Source organism: Paramormyrops kingsleyae, chromosome 1, assembly GCF_048594095.1.
Source record: "Paramormyrops kingsleyae isolate MSU_618 chromosome 1, PKINGS_0.4, whole genome shotgun sequence".
In the NCBI taxonomy this organism is placed as follows: domain Eukaryota; kingdom Metazoa; phylum Chordata; class Actinopteri; order Osteoglossiformes; family Mormyridae; genus Paramormyrops; species Paramormyrops kingsleyae.
The window spans coordinates 21,285,388-21,306,084 of record NC_132797.1 but is presented as its reverse complement, the minus strand read 5'-3'; positions in this window follow the sequence as shown (position 1 = coordinate 21,306,084).

Below are 20,697 nucleotides of genomic sequence, written 5' to 3'. Positions count from 1 at the left end.
ATCATCAGGGACATTCTGGTGTTGCTGATTTAACTAACCATTCCATTTTTTCCCAAGGCGGGGTGGGAAGGGACTCTGATGGTTGATAGGGCCCTAGGCTATAGCTTAGGATACCCCATACATTAATCCACTCCCCATTAAGATGACCATGAAATTCAATCTTGCTGTCTAGTAACGTAATACACACACAGATAAAAGTGAAGCTTGGGGTCAGAGAGCTGAATCAGCCGTTTTTCTAGTAATACAGCAGTGATTGGGGTTAAAGGCTTGATTTGAGCTGATGACCTTCCGGCTGCAGGTGACTCACAGGCCCACAAACTTCCCACCACCTAACAAAAGCAATCTGCACTAGAGTATAACATTTCAATTCACCATCTAGCACGCTTTCTAAAATGTTTATGCCTCCAAACACATCAGAAGTCCGTGGAAGTGAAAGACGGCCATCCAATTATAAACAAGGCTCAGATTACAGCCCTTTTGCATATTCCAGCATCAGCCATATTTTTAAAGTCAGTAACACAAACTATGGCTTTGTACTAGACAAAGAGAACCTTGAATGATTATAAATATAATAGAAAAATATGCAGTTCATAAATTACCTGCTTAACTGCAGCACCAAAACCCTCAGGCATAACCAATCTTACACCAAACTACCTGAATCTTTAATTGACTGTCACGCCCTGCATTCCTGCCCCCTTGCTCTCTCCCTAGTGTGGCTCTAACGAGCCAGTCCTGTTGATTGTTTGTCTTACCTCTCGCTTTAGCCCATGTGTGGGTTACTCCAGCTGCCTCTCGTCTGCTCCCTCGTTAGTCCGATATAAGAGTGCCTCCCAGTCCTGTGCTCCACAGTCTGGTCCTTGATGTTGTCCCACTGATTTCCCTGTTTGCTAGCTGTACCTTTTGTTTGCACTGTTCCCATGTCCTCAAACACCTTATTGTTTTGCCCTCACACCAGCTCTTGAATCATTAGAACATGACATTTATGAAATTAGTTGAAGGCCTGTAGTTCTGTAGAAAAGAAAAAGGTGAATACTGAATATTTGTTTTGCAACTTTGTTTTTCTAGATTTTATTCAAGATTTCAAATATTCTACAATGCTGTATTCGGGAACTTATATTTGTGGGTTTTTAGTAGCCAAACCCAAACTGCATTAAGCTTCAGGCTATTTTTTTGCCCCCTTAATCTGTGTAAAAACCTCCACAAAGTATGTGTTTTTGATATTAATGCAAAAGTTATTTGGGAAGTAAATTTTATGTTACCTTTCATTTTTTAGATTTTCAGTCCTGGGCTTCCACAATGGTTTGTTGATATCACACTGGCCATAATTTCCTGTACACCCGATAACCACTAGAATTTTGTACTTGTTGACAGCGTCTTGCACAGTTTCTGCCATAAACTGAATTGATTCTCATCCTTGTGCAAATAAGTACTACCATTAACAGTGAGCAAAGGGCAGGCATTTCAATGTGTTTACCAACCCACCTTGCTAATAAACATGAACTTTGACCGTCCAGCAGGTGTCACACATAAGAATCATATGCAAAACATTTTTGCAGGTCATACAGGAATGAGTGACAGGGGTATGTTTAAAACATCGCACATTACTTTGAACTTGACACCCATCAAGAAATTCAATTCATTGTTCATATTTATTCTGCCTGTTTCACCTGGTCGCAACGACAAGTTTAATGTGTTTTATTTAACATTGTCTTTCCACAGAGGAATATATACTGTAGCTTTGGTGTTTCCATGAATGTTTAAAGGGCTAACATAAGGCCATGCGTTTTAGACATGGCACATTGCTGATAAGACGTGAGAATTTGCTTCAACCAACCAGTTGGGTACTCTATAGTGAACTGGTTGGTTGAAGCAAATCCATGATCTGAATTTCTACATTCTGGATCTGAACTATCCATTACTGGTTACATGTAAATTGAAACTGGACAGTTGCTTTAGAGTTAAGGCTATGTTACGACACAGTGGGGTAACCACACAGGTAAGGTGTGCACCCATTCAGCTCACTCCTGCCTGTGGTTTTTCTTGTTTTTTGGCTACACCGCACTGTTGTAGCTAATTCACCCAGGCTGAAATATCAGCTCGCATCCTGTCCTCTCGTTCCCGTGTCACATGGCTCAGAGAGCCTCACACAGGTTGATATTCACTGTCATTCAGCTTGACTGCAGTTCCCTACAAACCAGACTCACCCCATACCTTTCCTCCAACTGTTTATCTACACTTGCTAGTTCTCAGTACAGCCTCTCTTTGGTCGTGTGCCCAATATAACAAGCATAACCTTCAGACTTCCTTTTTAGCTGAAACAATAGCCTGTTATGTTACTCCGCAGTACAGTATGAACTCTGAGTTCACAGAAACGTAAAAGGAAGAAATACGTTGATTTCTTTCACAGGAATAGAAGAGATTTTGGTGCTTTCCTTAAAAATCCTAACATTCTTTTGTGTAGCTATCACAGTTATGCAGAAAATGAGTCAGAGCTCCCTTCAAAAACAGGTCATAGCTCAGAGTATGATAGCCCCAGACTCCACAAAAAATAGTATTCAAAATAAAATGAAACTATATATTATATATATATATGTGTGTGTGTGTGTGTGTGTGTAATATCTACCATATAACATTAATCCACAATTAACCACTTTAACACTATTCATATATTGCTAAATTGTATTTCGCATAATTTAAACGGCATGCCATCTAGGGTGTGTCCCTGTACCCTGTGCTGCCTGCGATAGGCTCCTGGCTCCCATGACTCCTGGTCAGGATATGCAGTGGGAAGATGGATGGATTCTGCATTCTGGTAAGTATGATCCTATATTATTGAGACACTGAGTAAGTTCTAAAGACACCAAATGCAGGACAATGGAGAGCATGACAATAGAAAGCAGAATTCTCCGTATTGTAGTCTCCAAATGTCTGCATTTCATATGATTGCCTGGCATGATACGAATGTCTGTATAGCAATGTTCCAATATGTATTCTTTTTGGCAAAATGTTATACTGATCGATGTGCTGTTTTTACCACATACCCAGGACGCTCTGTAACTCGGCCCTATCCGCAGACGTGGCTGACATCCATACATTCATCCCTCTGGGACTGTCTGATTGCAGTTCTGCTCTGTGATTGGTCCCCTGTCATCTGAACGAGGCTACAGTAACATCCATATATTCCTCCATCTAGGAGTGGTTCATTGCAGTGCTGCTCTGTCATTGGTCCCCTGTCCTCAGAGGTTTTCCGTTAATTGGTCCCCTACTCTCTAGACATGGAAGATGATTGTGCAAGTTCAAGACGAAAATGAGGAAGAGAAAAGAATTATTAAGACTGTGGAAAAGGGGGAATAGTGCTAGAAAGAGATTACTTTCTAAAACTTTACCCCAGTTTTACTGACAGTCAAGCTGGACTGAATTGTGACCAAATTACCTCAGATGTTACCATCCTGACTGCTTGAGAGACACAATGTCCCCACAACATCATAAATATCTGTTTTTCCCTCCTTATGGGGACCTTATCAGTGACTGCTATGAAAAAATAAAAATGCAAAAACTCTTGTATTTTGCTTGGTTACTTATGGCTATGGTTAGGGTTAGGGTTAGGGCTGGGTAGGAGTTCAGGTTCTCTTAGTTAGCATTAGCATTTTTCCCATAGAAGTGAATGAGCGGTCCGCATAAGGATAGGTATACCCGATGTGTGTGTGTGTGTGTGTGTGTGTGTGTGTGTGTCTGTGTGTTTTTTACAAAACAGTAAGCTGTAAGACTGTATATCTGTGATTTTATATGGAGGCAGTATAGCTCTTATGTGACTGCAATTTTAATGTCAAATGTCTCAGGAAACCACTGTCACTTTTAGTGATAGTTTAGTGGTTGCATCTAATGATATGTGCATGCCAGACAGACTTGGTATATCAAGGAATGAGACACTCAGATTACAGCATGAGAAGCTTCGGGCTACTGGTAGTTTGGGTTTATAGGTTGATATCATCTATAAAAGTTCCCACCATAGAAATGACTAACTCAAGAAAAGATATGTGGGTATTTTTCAAGGAATTACTGAATTGCAGAAGCTGATGATATATTTGGCTATTCAATTACTGCATTTATATCCTGCAATGGACTGGCATCATCCAGAGTGTTCTCTTGCCTTGTGCCTCATGTTGCTAGGAATGGGCTGCAAGTGCTATCCTATACTGGATTAGTCATTTGAAGATTTATGCATGGGTTGATAGATGGATGAATAACTTCTCTCTCAGACATAAAATCAGACATATACAGACTGAATTTGCATGCTGTACTGTAAATGTGGTTACGATCACTTTCCATGAACAAATTACCTTAACTTAAGGGCTGCAATTTGCATTACGAAATACATTCTTGCTTCTTAAATTTACACATACTGTGGTTTAGATTTGCATTATGCATGGAGTACAGTTAATAAATGTCATAACAGAAGAATCTATGTGAAATAATATTGTCACGCAGACAGATTCCTCCTGCGCTTCAGGAAATAATGCGGTTAGTTATTTTAATTTATTGACTTTTAAAAATGTTTTTCCAGCTCTGTGATTGATCAGTGAGGGCTATGGTCCCTGGGATAGACTCCAGGCTCACCTGCACCCTGTCCCAGATTATCAGTTATCTGACAGAAAATGGATGGATGGATGGATGGATGGATGGATGTCCAGCCTTCAGTATGATTCACGACAGTGCTATTGTTCGGCAAACACAGCCTCAGGTAATGATTCACATCTTTCCTTTAAACATTCATGGAAACGCCAAAGTTACAGAGATGCCTGGATTCAGTGCTGCTAGAATGCTGCAAAAAACCAAGACATTTAGAACAGTGCATGGACTTGCCTGGCAATAGTCTTAATGCTATTGCTATTTTTTAGTTGTTCACTGTACCCTGCAATGCCAGATTGGGAACCTATGCCACATAAAAATGTAATATTAGAAACATAAACACAGGGCAGCATGGCATAATAAAAGGAAATACTGTATATTTATTTCAAAGTATGATAGATTGATTTTACCAGCTAATGTTGTGTGTTGTGAGTCACTTTGGTAATTCATCCAATGCATTTTAGTGATTTACCAACAGCCCTGGTCATACGATACAATTTATTTTTATATTTATGTCGGGATTATTTGGATAAGTGCAGAACAACGTCAGAGAGGTCAGTACGGCCCATCAGTTACATCAGAGGCAAATATGAGATCATGCTTGTCAAAAAGAAATATCTTTACTATGAGTAAAAAATTCTTATTAATAACCCAGCTTTTGGCTTGTCTGGCTATGTTGAAACCGGTAAACAGACTGTACTTTCCCAAAGCCCTTATTGTTCACCTGCATTTAGGAAGGAATAGTTTTTTTTAACAATTTTTTAGAGATATTGCTATAAGTATTTTCATCCTTTATAACAATTATATCAAAGCTTATAGTCAACAATTAGCATTTAAATAGCTTTTAGTCAGCTGGTATTATTATTGGGGTGGTGCCGTGGTTGGTACTTTTACCTCGCACCTCTGGGACCAGGGTTCCAGTGTCTCACGTGGCTCTATGTGTGCCATTTGTGTGGGTTTGCTCCAGTTCCCACCACCCACAGTCCAAAAACATGCTAAGGTAAATTGGAAATGTCTGCCTTGCCAATATTTGCTGTTCAGTCCTCAGTAATTCCATGGCTTTCTGTCCCGTCCTCAGTCATTCCATGGCTTCCTGTCCCGTCCTCAGTCATTCCATGGCTTCCTGTCCAGTCCTCAGTCATTCCATGGCTTCCTGTCCCGTCCTCAGTCATTCCATGGCTTCCTGTCCAGTCCTCAGTAATTCCATGGCTTCCTGTCCAGTCCTCAGTCATTCCATGGCTTCCTGTCCCGTCCTCAGTCATTCCATGGCTTCCTGTCCCATCCTCAGTCATTCCATGGCTTCCTGTCCCGTCCTCAGTCATTCCATGGCTTCCTGTCCTGTCCTCAGTCATTCCATGGCTTCCAGGCTCTGGGACCCTGTGACCCTGCATGGGAGAAGTGGATATAGAACAGGGTTCCCCAATTCTGATGCTGAAGGGCCAGTTTGAAACACATTTTAGAGATTTCACTGTTCAGACACACCTACTAAACCTGGTAGTTAGTTGATTAAGATGTGTTTGAGCAGTGAAACCTGCAAACTGTGCTTAATTAACTTTCCTTAATGTCCCTAAATGGCATTTGATAGTGTATTATAGAATGGTACGTCATCCGTCCATCTTTATAAGCACTTTTAGTGTGTGCCAGTTTGTTTATAGGAGGCTGCTTCAGGCTGTGCTTTGTTCACTGTTATATACACTCACCTAAAGGATTATTAGGAACACCTGTTCAATTTCTCATTAATGCAATTATCTAATCAACCAATCACATGGCAGTTGCTTCAATGCATTTAGGGGTGTGGTCCTGGTCAAGACAATCTCCTGAACTCCAAACTGAATGTCAGAATGGGAAAGAAAGGTGATTTAAGCAATTTTGAGCGTGGCATGGTTGTTGGTGCCAGACGAGCCAGTCTGAGTATTTCACAATCTGCTCAGTTACTGGGATTTTCACGCACAACCATTTCTAGGGTTTACAAAGAATGGTGTGCAAAGGGAAAAACATCCAGTATGCTCTGTATGGGCGAAAATGCCTTTTTGATGCTAGAGGTCAGAGGAGAATGGGCCAACTGATTCAAGCTGATAGAAGAGCAACTTTGACTGAAATAACCACTCGTTACAACCGAGGTATGCAGCAAAGCATTTGTGAAATCACAACACGCATAACCTTGAGGCGGATGGGCTACAACAGCAGAAGACCCCACCGGGTACCACTCATTTCCACTACAAATAGGAAAAAGAGGCTACAATTTGCACGAGCTCACCAAAATTGGACAGTTGAAGACTGGAAAAATGTTGCCTGGTCTGATGAGTCTCGATTTCTGTTGACACATTCAAATGGTAGAGTCAGAATTTGGCGTAAACAGAATGAGAACATGGATCCATCATGCCTTGTTACCACTGTGCAGGCTGGTGGTAGTGGTGTAATGGTGTGGGGGATGTTTTCTTGGCACACTTTAGGCCCCTTAGTGCCAATTGGGCATCGTTTAAATGCCACGGCCTACCTGAGCATTGTTTCTGACCATGTCCATCCCGTTATGACCACCATGTACCCATCCTCTGATGGCTACTTCCAGCAGGATAATGCACCATGTCACAAAGCTCGAATCATTTCAAATTGGTTTCTTGAACATGACAATGAGTTCACTGTACTAAAATGGCCCCCACAGTCACCAGATCTCACCCCAATAGAGCATCTTTGGGATGTGGTGGAACGGGAGCTTCGTGCCCTGGATGTGCATCCCACAAATCTCCATCAACTGCAAGATGCTATCCTATCAATATGGGCCAACATTTCTAAAGAATGCTTTCAGCACCTTGTTGAATCAATGCCATGTAGAATTAAGGCAGTTCTGAAGGCGAAAGGGGGTCAAACACCATGTTAGAATGGTGTTCCTAATAATCCTTTAGGTGAGTGTATGACAGCTGTCATGTAGACAGACAATCAGATCAAAGTGAGGAGCCATTATTTGTCAGGGGAAGACCTGTCCTGACTCCTCCTATAGCAGTGAGAACCGCACTGCACTGAGCTGTAAAGTAAAGGTGCTTTATGCAGAGCTCGAAGACGACACTACGAACAAGACAAGCAAGGCAAGACGTAACGTAGTCTTCAGTGCGACACTCAAGTGCAGAAGACTGGTGAGCACAGGAGATAAGTGATGATGATCGGCCTGGAGACGGGAACCAGCAATTCAACCAGGAGACAGGAACCATGAATAAAAAATCTGAAATCATAACTAGCAGGAGATGATTAAGGTCACCCATCCTCATACCTAAATCAGTTATTATTATGCACTCAACTGCAAATCCTAGACAGGACACAAGGCAGGGGTATGCTCCCCCTGTTTGGCTGCTGCAATTTTACCGTAATACTTCTCCATTGTTCTCATGGGTCTCATTCTCTTCAAAACTAACTGATGCACCTGAATAACATAGATTATTAACAGAGGTGGAAAGTTCAGGTTCAGAAAGTACAAATCCAGACCAAGGTTTTGTTTCAACCAACCAGTTAAGCTTAAAAAGTCACATTCGCAGAGTACTCAACTGGTTGGTTGATACAAAATCTTGGTCTGTATTCATACTTTCTGAACCTGAACTTTCCACCTCTGCTGATGGCCTATTTTATTCATTTTATGATGGCCACTTGTGTCCACAATGTCATACTTACGGCCATTTCCCAAAGTCACATCTGACTTCCCATGTCATATCAGAGGTCATGCTCATCCATCCATCCATCCATCCATCCATCTCGCTTAACTGTGTATCTAACAGTCACAGTGGCCACTATGGCCAATTTAGAGACACCAAATGATACAATAATTTGTTTTTGGAAATGTAGACAGAAGACCAAAAATGAAACCACAATTTAAAGAAGATCTCAATAAAAACTCTGGAAAGTGGTTTAGGTCTTACTTTCTATACATACTTTGAGATTACTGATCCAGTTCAACAACGAATAAAAACAGCTGGGGGAGATGTTCCTGCTCACTATTCCAGTAACATTCAATACTTATGTCAGTCTTATGTCAATGGTGAACAGCCTAAGGTGCCCGAAGTTCTGTGTAAACTGAAAAACAGTAAAGGCAAACACAGATGGTGGCTTAAAAGGCTTGCCAATACCTTCTCTTATTATTATTATGTTTTGTTATCATGTTTCTAACATGCATCAAAAACACTTTAAGCTTCCATTTTAGCTAGATATAAGTAAGGAAACATTCAACTGTGCAATGTTAACAGCTGATAAAAGAATTCAATTCTCATGGTGCACTTTTCCAGCTGAGTATACCACCAAAGATCCATCCTTCCAGTGGTACATGAGCATTGTTTGCAAGGCATTAAAATATCTCGTATAACCAGTCTACATGTTTCTATCTCTATTTAGCTACCTTTTTCAAAATCACCTGTTTTACATATTTATATTTTCCTTTGCTGGTAAGTCAGTTTTACCCAGAATAAACAAGAGAGGTAGGTTGCTTTCAGGAAAACATGGAGGCATTATAAAAGGAAAAGGAAGATGATGAAGACCTGCATCCTTACCCGCAGGCAGGAAGAGAGGGTATTCCTCAGTAGTGGGATCAAGATCAAGCTTTTCTGAATATTCTATCGAACATTGTATCTATCAGCTGTGCTTTTTGATCGACTATTTAATGAACATTAAAGTATGTTTAATAAACTCTTTGCAGGTATTGATAGGACATTATACCCATGAATGGCATCTACCATTTATTAATTGAACATAGTTACTGCAAGCTATGTTCAGAATCATTCTGAGGGAGGTCAAGTTTCTTTATCATTATTAAGAGTGCTTCTAAAGTTAAAAAGGGTTTCTGTTAGATATTGGCCAATTTATTTCTTAGCTAACACTATAGGTACCATTAGCTTTAACATTATCAGTTTGTTTCACACTGAGTAGTTAATGTGTCTCAGTGAGTGTTGATGTCTCATGATTGGAAATGCATGTCAGTAAGTAAGACATCAGAGCGTGAACAAACACCGTGTTCAGATTAGTGGGTCTTCATTAGTTTTTTCACTGGGAAACTGAACAGGTCACTGGGGACAGACAGGCAGGACAAAGCAGCCTGGGAATTTAATATTTTTCCGTCAACCAGGGGAAGAGGGGTGGAACGCTGACAGGGGGAACCACAGGCATATTTTGACGATCGCAGTCATATAGGCCATACAATGCCGCCATTTGGAAAGAAAGATCGGCCTATCGGGGAAATTCCTGAAGTTCCCCGGCCTGCGGGTGACTATATGCCTTCCATGTAAAAGAAATGTCGTCAGACACCGTCGAGTGGGCGTTTGGTTTGCTTTGAATTGCAAAGATTTCATCACTTACAAATACCAGTGCAGTCCAAGGACACATTAGCAGTTACAACAAATGACTACAGAGGAATCCTAATACCCAGCGAGGGCATTCTTGGTTATATTAAATCGTAAAAAAAAATCCCAGGAATCAGAAATGGCTTAGCTCAGCAGTTAGTTACCATGGCGAGGAACATGCACACCCCCCACTGATGGAGCCCAGACAGGAGTCGAACCCTGAGCCGTGGACGTGCAAGATCTCCCACCAAGCCCACATGCTGCCCAGAGAGGCTTTCAGCATCGCTTATACAGAATAAGCAGGTGGTCAGGCTGAAGCCCAGGCATGGACCTTATTGGGATCAGGAGCCTCAGAAACACCTACAACACTCTAAGCAGAAGATCCAGGTTCACGTCAGTGGATGGAATGTACAATGGTGTCAGAATGACCTTTATGTAACCACGTATAGCAGGAAGTGATTGTAAGCCAGTCACTGGGACTGTCACTAGAACTGCCGTATCCCTGCTGCCTGAATTATTCATTTGTCATGCCTCTCTGGATGGAATTAGGTATCATGTTGAAGTGCTTGCTTTATATATTTGTTGATAACCGCACCCTACCACTATTCTAAGAGGTCCTAACTTTCACCAAAACTTTCATTACAATTCATGGTCAAAAACCAAGAAATAGATCACAGAAGGGAGTGAATTTGTGAATGGGGGGGGGTCTCCTCACACCACCCTGATAGAAACAGCATCCTCTACCTGGTGATATTCATCTCCTCGCCGCTGTCTCTGCTTTTTGGACCTTCTTGCCCCAGAATCCACACCAGTTGGCTGCAGTACTTAGCCTTCAACTAACCTCTCTAACAGAGATCCACCCTCCACACCTGCCACTCAGAACAGGGGATACAGGGATCCCATAAGCAATCATTTAATTATTTAAGCATGAATTACCCCATGGGATACATTAGTGGAATCCTCTGATGTGTGGCTCAGTATGCTAAGCCTGAGATCGGATTGGATGGTTGCTGGTTCAGTCCTACCTTACAGCACCCTGGGTGCTGTAAGGTAGCTGATCCATCACTGTTACCCCAAACTGGCTCTCATCTGCACGTGTGTCTCATGGAGAGCAAGTTGGGTCCAACTGAGTTTCCCCCTGGGGGTTAATAAACTGTCGTTCTTCTATTTAGCTTAATACAAAGTAAGGTTCTTTACATTTATTTACACCCTTGTTAGGTTAGATGAATAGTATGAAAAAGAATGTTATTGTTTTTGCTAAGGGGAGTGAATGTTATAAAATGCTGGTATTGGCATCAGGAACTTGTAGTGCTATGTAAACATTGGGTTGCATGTTAGAAAAAAAGGCTACTAGAGTTTTCTGAAAGCTTTTCTTAAGTCATTGCATGGTGTCCACCATCTTCATGAAAGCCAAGAAGCTTTCAGTGTCTTGACACAAGCAGATGATTAATGTGAGTGGGGTGACGTCTGTAAAATGATTCACAGCAACTTTCCACAATAGGAGTCATTGTAAAAAATAAAATAAAAGTTCAGAGGGACAGAGGAAACTGTTCCAGGAAGATCATGAAGGAAAGTACTGCCAGCAGGTGCTATGAGAAATGCGGCTTGTGATGAAACCACAAATTTAAAGTTAAAACTTTAAGATCATTTTTGGCATCATTAGGATCTCTGAAAAGGTCGGATCTCTTTTGCGTTGGGGTTGTTTTCCGTCATCATGGGCTGTGGAAGTGAAATCAAGACTGCAAAACTGCCCAAAACTGAAGTAGATTCTCCTGAAGTTAAATCAAATAGGGAATTCCAACAGGTAAACAATCACCCAAATTTACAAGGAGATGGTTACTTGAAGAAAAAATGGTCCTGTTTGAGCAAGACAAGGTTAAAGGAGTCCAGGAAATGTCTTCAGAAAGATATACTGATCTTTGAACTAGGTCTGCAATCTAAGCAAATAAAGCAAAGGAGAGCACCTGTTGAGTGGCATGGTGGTGCAGTGGTGAGCACAGTCATCTTGCACCTATGGGCTCAGGGTTTGAGTCTCTGTCATGACTCCATGTGTGTGGATTTTGCATGATGTCATCATGGTTCCTCCCCCGGGTACTCTGGTTTCCCCCCAAAGTCCACTAACATGCTGAGGTCAGTTGGAGGTACCAAATTGGACATAGGTGTGACTGGTGTGTGAGTGTGCCCAGTGATGGTTTGGCACCTTATCCTAAGTTGTTCCCTGCATTGTGCCCATAGGCTATGGACCCCCTACGATCCTGAGTTGGATGGATGGACGGCCTGTGCTTGTCATGTTAATTCTGTGAAAGAGACAGTGCGTTGATTGTTGAAAAAATAAGGAAATGACCGTTGCCTTACAGTTTAACTAATCTGCATAATCACTGAAGTTTTTTTTTCCAATAAGCATAGCCAATACAATCTTTGCTTGAATGTTGTTTTTTGCCCTGAAGTCTTTTTCACAAATAAGTAAAAATAATGATAATAAAAAATAAATTTGATCAGTGAAAAGCTATTAGACAATGATATTTCTTTGGAAAATAAAAAAAAAGCTCCTTGTAATGGACATTCCACATTGCAGAGGATCATGAATCTCGACGGAATTCCAATGCAACACTTTATCCCAGAATTGTTTAGTAGGTTCAGATCCGGGCCATTGTAATCTCGCCTGGGCTCCAAGTTCAAACATTCAGTCACATTCAAGGAGTTCTGAAGTAACTTGTACATGCTTGTCTTTGGGAGCATTTGCAGGTGCCAAAACCAATACATTTGGGTACATTTCTATTAAAGGCTGGGCAATTTAAAAAGCAAGACCGCTGAATGCACAGAAAGCCTTGCTGTCCAGTTGGTAATACTATTTTCCCAATGCAGATTCCAATATTCCTGTATATGGAAGAAGTTCAGCTGACGGAAGGGAAAACTATGCTGCCTGATGCAATGGAAGCAATTCCATGACATATGGTTTTGGGAAAAAAATTGGAATTTAGAACTGCCAACTCCCCTGATGACTGGAAAGGGCCATTAGCTAAAGATTCTCCAAGAGAGCACCCCCTGGAGGGAAGTTGGCAGTATTGCCCATGATGTCCTCATATTTTGCCACCATCCTATTCACCGTAGCTGCGTCCAAAAAGGGAGGTTGAAAAGCTAACATTCTTTGATATCCTGTGCATCGACGTGTATTTATGCCTTATATGGCGAAATGATAAACTTCATATTTTCTCAGTTCATTTATATTAAAACATTTCAGTAGCACAGGGTAACTGGCTGCTAGCTAGCTAGTGTCTGCTTTACAAGAAAAGCAGTACAATATTAAAAATAGTTAATGAGATTATTTTAATTTAAAAGAATTCAACTAACCAGCTTCAGTAATTTAAAAAAAACCTTGTTTACTTATTTCTCTTTGTATTTCAGCATTTTCTTCCCCGATGACAGAATCTTTTGACCGTTTCATTTTCTTGCCAATCTTGCTAATTCACTGATTGAGGAATGACACATTATTTTGATGTTTAGTGGGAGCTGTGGTTGATTTTCCCATCAATATATTTGATACTTCATTAGTACCATATGAAGTAACCGTAACGTCATAAAACGTAACCACAGCAATTTCTTCTGTTATTTTTCGCTTGCTCCTTTGCACGCCCCAATGAAGCGCTTCCCTATGCAATCGGATATGTCGCCTATAGATCAGGGCAGCCCTGCTCCTCCTTTTGGAGGCAGCGACAGAGAAGAGGATGGTGGAAAATCGGAGGACATTGTGGAACATACTGCCAACTACCACCAGGGGGGGCTCTCTTGGAGAATCTTTAGACATTGGCTCTTTCCAATCCAATTGCAAGGAGAGTTTTCAATTCTAAATTTCCATTCCCAAAACCATATGTCATGGAATTGCTTCTATTGCATCGAGCAGCATAGTTTTCCCTTCCATCAGCTGAACTTCTTCCATATACAGGAATATTGGGGCCCGCTGTTGGCCACAAATAATCACTATACTAAATATTAAGTCAATGCCTTCCTTATTTAGGAGATGCTGAAGGAGCATGATCTGCTAACAAGTTAGCTAGGTATGGTCCTATGACTCTCTAGCTATTTATTTATTTCATTTTTGAAACATCGTAGGGAATCAGGGGCCCAAAAGTCACCTTTTGGGTGGGGTCCAAGAAACAACAAACCCATGGCTGATGGAAGCACCCACCTTGGATTTAGGAGGTGAATACAGTTTCTGCTGGCACTGCAGAGCACAGTGTGCAAATTTACACAGGTTTTAATAAAGCACGTATTGCAGTTCTCACATTTTTTTACTTCTTAGAGGAAAGATTATTCTTGTTTGATGGAGCCACCCAGCAAAGTCACAGGTCACTGTGCATAAATTATACAGCTGACTGCACTTAGAGTTAGTGTCCTGCCCCTATTGTCCGCTCCTTCCATCTGCCACGCCCCCCTCGTTAACCCCGTGTGGATTCCCTGTGTTTACCTGCTGTTTCACATTGTCTTCATTAGTCTCGTGTATTTAAGTCCGCATTTAAGTATGCTTCCCCAGTCCTCGTGGTTGTTGTGCCTGTCTACCCCTCTATTAAACCGTGCATTTCACCAACTCCCTTTGTCCTGCTCCTCTGTCTTCGCTCCGTTCCCTGTAAGCCGTGACGGTTAGAATCTGAAATAGAATTAATGTAACTTTATTGATCATAGGGGGAAATCCTTGTGCATATGGTAGCAAGCATATAGATCACCGATGAAAAAACATTTAGTGCAAAAGACAAAGTGCAAAGGTAAGTACACTGTTGGAGTTGTTTCTCAAATTTTGTTTGAAATTTGATAGCATAAAATAGTAACAGTGAATAATGACTTTTATGCCAATTTTCTTTTAGAGAAAGCATTTTTTAAGTAAAAAAATATTAGAAATACACTGTCACTAACTATAATTGGAAAGTTATAAGGAGTTTCCAGTAGCATGCAGGAAACTTGTCCGCCGTGCCTACGCTCCCGTCATGCTAACCGACATTTTGTGTTGTTTACGTTCGCTGATATGACACACCTTTCCTAAGAATCTTACCTACCAAATTGGAATTTCCTGATGACATCAGTTCCTTTGGAAATCCCACTCATAAAATATCACAGGAGACGGATGTACACAGTCTGCTGACCGTTGGAGCCTTTTTTTTATTGTGATTTTAACATTGTTAATCACCTGGTCTACTAAAATAAAAAGCCCCTTTAGGGGCTTTGCAATATTGGGTCAAAAGGTAAGAGTCTGAGGAGCAGGGAATTCTGCAGCTACTCTGTGACTCAGGAACTCAGGAATCCTTCTCTGAGGCAGCTTTAATGTTACTGACCTCTCTCTCCCCCTCCCCCCACCCAAGCGATTCAAAAGTGAAAGAAACAGCTCTATAGTACAGTCAACAGATCATACCTGGCTAGCTCTTTAGCAGCATTTCCTGCATCAACTCCCAAGTCAAGCACACTTTTATTTCATATCTATTGTAGTGACTGTTTGTGGCCAGCAGGGGGGGCAAACCTGTGAGGCACCATGCAAATGAGTGGTGATAAACTCTTCAGGAAAAAGCTGTCTTTCGCATGGGCTGACCAATGTATTTGAATAATTTCTCCATAAAAATCATTATATTATCTTGAGAATTTTAGTCATTCCAGCTTTTAATCATTTTTACTTATTTCTGCTAATTTGGAGTCCGTTTTGGCAAATGAATTTGTTACAGTTATGACACAAATATGTAAAGATTTCAAAATAAATGCATTTCTGATTTGGTTCTGTACATCACAATACCTAACATGAAGTCTTCATTTTCCCACAACTTCTCTAACCATGCAGTGAATGACTAAAATGGGGACAGTGTGTGGCTCACTGGGCTAAGCCTGTGTGCTTGTAATTCAAAGGTTTAACACAGTGTCTACTACGAACATAAGAAATTTACAAACAAGAGGAGGCCATTCGGCCCTTCAAGCTCGTTTGGGAAGAACTCAACTAATAGCTCAGAGCTGTTAAAATCTTATCTGGCTCTGATTTAAAGGAACCCAGGGTTTTAGCTTGCACTACACTAACAGGAAGACTATTCCATACTGTAACTACATGCTGTGTAAAGAAGTGCTTCCTCAAATCCATTTTAAAATGTTATCCGGCTAATTTTGACTTATGGCCACAAGTTCTAGTATTTGAACTAATATTGAAGAAACTATTTGGCTGAACAACATCCAGACTTGTTTGAATCTTATATACCTGGATCATAGTCTCCTAGTCTCCATTCATCTACATTAAATTTCATCTGCCAGGTATCAGCCCAGTTGCTGATTAAATCAAGATCCCGTTGTAGCCTTTGTGCTGCTAGTTTAGTATTTGTAACACCATCCACCTTGGTGTCGTCTGCAAATTTAACCAGTTTACTGTATGTATTGGTGTCAATATCATTAATGTAAATTAGAAACAATAGTGGTCCTAAAATTGAACCCTGCAGTACCCCAGTATGAACACAGGCCCATTGTGACATTGTGCCTCTAATAACTACATGCTGCTTCCTGTCTGTTAACCAGTTTTTGATCCAAGCCACTACAGTTCCTAAAATCCCTGCTGCTTTGAGCTTAAGCAGGAGCCGCCTGCGGGGGACAACATCAAAGGCCTTCTGGAAATCTAAGTAGATCACATCATAGGCCTTTTTGTGATCAATTTCTCATGTAGCTTCCTCAAAAAACTCGAGTAGATTAAACAGGATCTACCTCTCCTAAATCCATGTTGGCTATCCCTCAGAATGTTATTTGAATCCAGGTAATCTACCATTTTCATTTGGATTATAGCTTCCATTACTTTTCCAGTTATGCAAGTTAAACTGATTAGCCTATAGTTTGCTGGATTACTTCTATCCCCTTTTTGAATATGGGCATTACATTAGCATGATTCCAATCAGATGGTACCACACCAGCAGATAAGGATTTCTGAAATAATAAAGTTAAAGGTTGGCAAATAATATCCCTCATCTCTTTTAACAAACAAAATAATTTTTGTATAGCACATTATCACAACATTACATCGTCTCAAAGCGCTTTACAGCATCCCCACCCAAAGCCCCCAGTGAGTAAGCCATAGGCGACAGTGGCAAGGGAAAACTCCCCAGAAGGAAGAAACCTTGGGAGGGACCAGACTCAAAGGGGGAGCCCATCCTCCAGGGGCCGGCAGGGAGAGTGAAATAGGATTTTTAAAACTATAGGTAAGATGCCATCAGGGCCCTGTGATTTATTGTTTTACAAAAAGTACATTAGGAATACAGACAAATTTCACATTTCAACCAGGAGCTTAACAAACCAGGCAGCTATGGGGGGGTTGCAGTGCCACTTCCAGGTACAGTAGGTCTCATAGCAGAGGACCTAGTTAGTGAGCTCATTGGTTGCTCACTCCATGCTATGCACCACAGCTCCCCCTACTGGTGACCTAAACTAAAAGGGCTGCAGCACAATCCTCTTCTCCTCTGTTGTCCCCTTACAAATACTTTCTTTTCAACAAATCAGTGTCTTTGACAACCATGGGGAAAAGGGCACATGCATTCTGATTTTCCTGTGCATTGCCCTCTGGTAATTAAACAGGAAAGGTCTGGGGTGGCAGGGGGGGCTCAGTGGGTGCTAATTTAGCCTCACCCTGGCTGGGTGTTTGCACACCCTCTCACCAATGGACCAGTGTCCCATACAAGCTGTACTGTGCCTCAAGCCCAGTGCATTCTGGGCCAGACCCCACCAACACTCTGACCCTGAAATTGATGAGCAATTTTTGGTTATTAATGAATGAAATTCAGATTTTCTCAATTATTACCTAAACATAGTCCTTTTTTCAAATGAATTTTATAACTTCAATTTATTTTCAACTACATTTACTGAACACCACAATAATCTTGGGCTAACATTTTTGTTTTATTGACACTTCAATTAAATGTCTCCGACTCTTGTGAATGCCAGTTTTCACAGCTATGATTAGAAATGCTACCCTGTGGCAAAATGTCCAATGCTGCGCACATCTTTTTATTTTTTTAAAGAAACAGCTCACACTGCTTTGCAAAATGATAGGTATAAGGATTGTGAGAATACTGAATACATAAAGATAGGACGATTATATCTATTCCGTGTATTAACTGCAGCAGACATACTACAAAGACAATGACACAGTTCTCCCAATGGACACATTTTGGACGCAGACTTCTTTAGCAAAATGCATGCATTCTTTTTGTGTGACACAGCCTGCAGGGTTATGGGTTCGAATCCCACCTCTGTGTGAAGGCTAGTTAGCATCCCTCAGTTGGCCATAGTGTGCATATGCCCTGGGATGGACTGGCATCCCACCCCCTGAATATTCTGAGCAAAATTAACAATTTGAAGATGGATGTGGAAGGTATGAGGTCACCGGTCCATATGTGACTTTGATTCCAGAGGGGCAAGCTCGAGTATATGGACATATGCTGGGTTACATGCCCCATGCACCTACCGGGATGGCTTATCTAAGCACTGGCAGTCAGTTTCTGTCATGCAGTCCTCACTTTATTTTAGCATCTATCTTTTCACTGATGTTAGGAAACATATTTATTCCTGTCATACACTAAAGAGGACATGCTGTGAAATTAAAAATAAAAATAAATTTGAAAAAATCTAAATTGTAAGATGTCTTATTTGCTCCAAAGACAAATAACCTAAAATTGAAGGACACTTTTTTCCTTGGGTCTTTTTTCCTTGGCTATAGGTCTATGTGAACTATCTAACAAGTCTTATGACCTAATTCCTGAGACACCATCTACCATCCAGGAGCCGCATCCAGGTGGTCAAACTTGACCATGTACCATTTCATGCTACAGTTAATCCTCAGAGATCTGATCATTTGCTGCCTTGTGTGATTCTTCTTCTACAGTGATAGAGATGAAGGGAAGTGCAGTTATAGACTCTCCTTCTTAAATAATGTTCTCTACACAGTCAGCTTCTTTTTTTTTTTGAAGAAAGACCAACCGAAAGAAGAAACTTGCTTGCTGGAAAGAAGCCGCTTTTTTATGTCAGTCCCTACAAGGACTATAACAGACACCCAACAAGCACACACCACATATAATGCATGTATGTGTGTGTGTGTGTGTGTGTGTGTGTGTATTCAAAAATATTATATGCGATATACGAAGAGGAATACAATTGAGAAAACAAAATCCTTGAAAAGATTCTGATACACCACAATGAAAACCACAGAGAAGCACAGCATGTATTTCATTTTATGTTATGGAGAAATAAACTTGAATTGAAAATGCCAGCAAATAAGTACAAAGAATTGTGATACATCAGCAATTGTAGCTCATGAAAATTTCCTCACTTGCAGATGTTTTTTTTTTAGTGTGATTGCAATTCAGGTTAGGCTGGGAGAATACATTTTTCATGGAATCTGTTATGATATTATGCTTTGATTCCATGAGGAGTACAGTGGAAATCTGTTTCCTGAGAGGTTTTTGAGATGTGCAGTATATTGCTTTGCTCACTTGTTAAAATGCTGAATGAATAATTGGATTCAAAAAATGTTGACTAAACAAAAATATTGGTTGGGATAGGGAAGGTTTGTAGTTTTATGCACATATTATATAAGTATACAAAACTAAATACACAATGCTCTTGTTGAAGAGGATTAATATCAGTTAAATATCCTTAAGGAATTAAAAAAAAAATAAATAAATACATTTATGTTAGAAAATATTTTAAAATGCATTTTCATTCTTCTGCACTTTTACTTCACCTCAAATTAAACCTCCAGTTGAACTACAACCATTGTCACACCCACGTAAGGAAAGAAGTGAGGACGAGCATAAGGAGAAACAAAAAGGGCAAACTCAAAGGACCACAAGGGATCAAAACAAGAAGATGTGGAATGGGCAGTGCTGAAGCACAGGACAAAGTCTAGGGACACATGCAGGGAGCAACATCAATGACTGGACTGGGGAAGCACATGACTGGGAGGCACTATATACACCACTGATGAGGGAGCAAACGAGAGGCAGCTGGAGTGATCCACACGAGGGCTGAAATGAGAGGTAAGACAAAACAAGTCACACTAGGGAGAGAACAACAGGGGCAGGCAGCCTGGGCATGACAGCCATATTCTAAAAACTTTAGAATACCATTCTTCTAATAACATAATTAATTTAAAGTGACCTTGTTTTGGACCCACATTACAAACAAAGCAATCCAAAACAGCTCATCAAAAGCTATATGTACTAATGATCAAGTTACGGAAAGTACCTTTGGAGGTCCATACAGTATATAATGGTGGTTCTTGTAATTACCCATCATAATAAATAAAAAAAAACATGGGACTATTACATCAACCAGGAGATCACAAGCTGTAAAGTTACAATGTGCAAGAACACTGTCCATCTGAAATTCTACGTCAGTACATATCAGTTACATGTAAAAATCGCAATATGCTTTAGTATACATCACTTAAATGCGAGATGTAAAAACTCTTTAATCAATATTACCCATACACCTCCTTTACTACAATCTCAGGCACCTTGCACAGCCTCACTGCTGTAATCAAGCATACAAAGATTTGTGTGTATTTCTTTGTCAAATACGAGAGCTAGAATAATTGTTAGTAAGCGTGTCATACTGCATTATGTTGTTTTTAAGGTATATCTGTTGTGCAAAAGGTGAGATTACCTATGGTACTTTGGATGTGTGTGAGTTTCCTGTGACAGGTTGTGTAAGTCACTTTGTTTGGGTTTTATATATTTGCATATCGGAATTA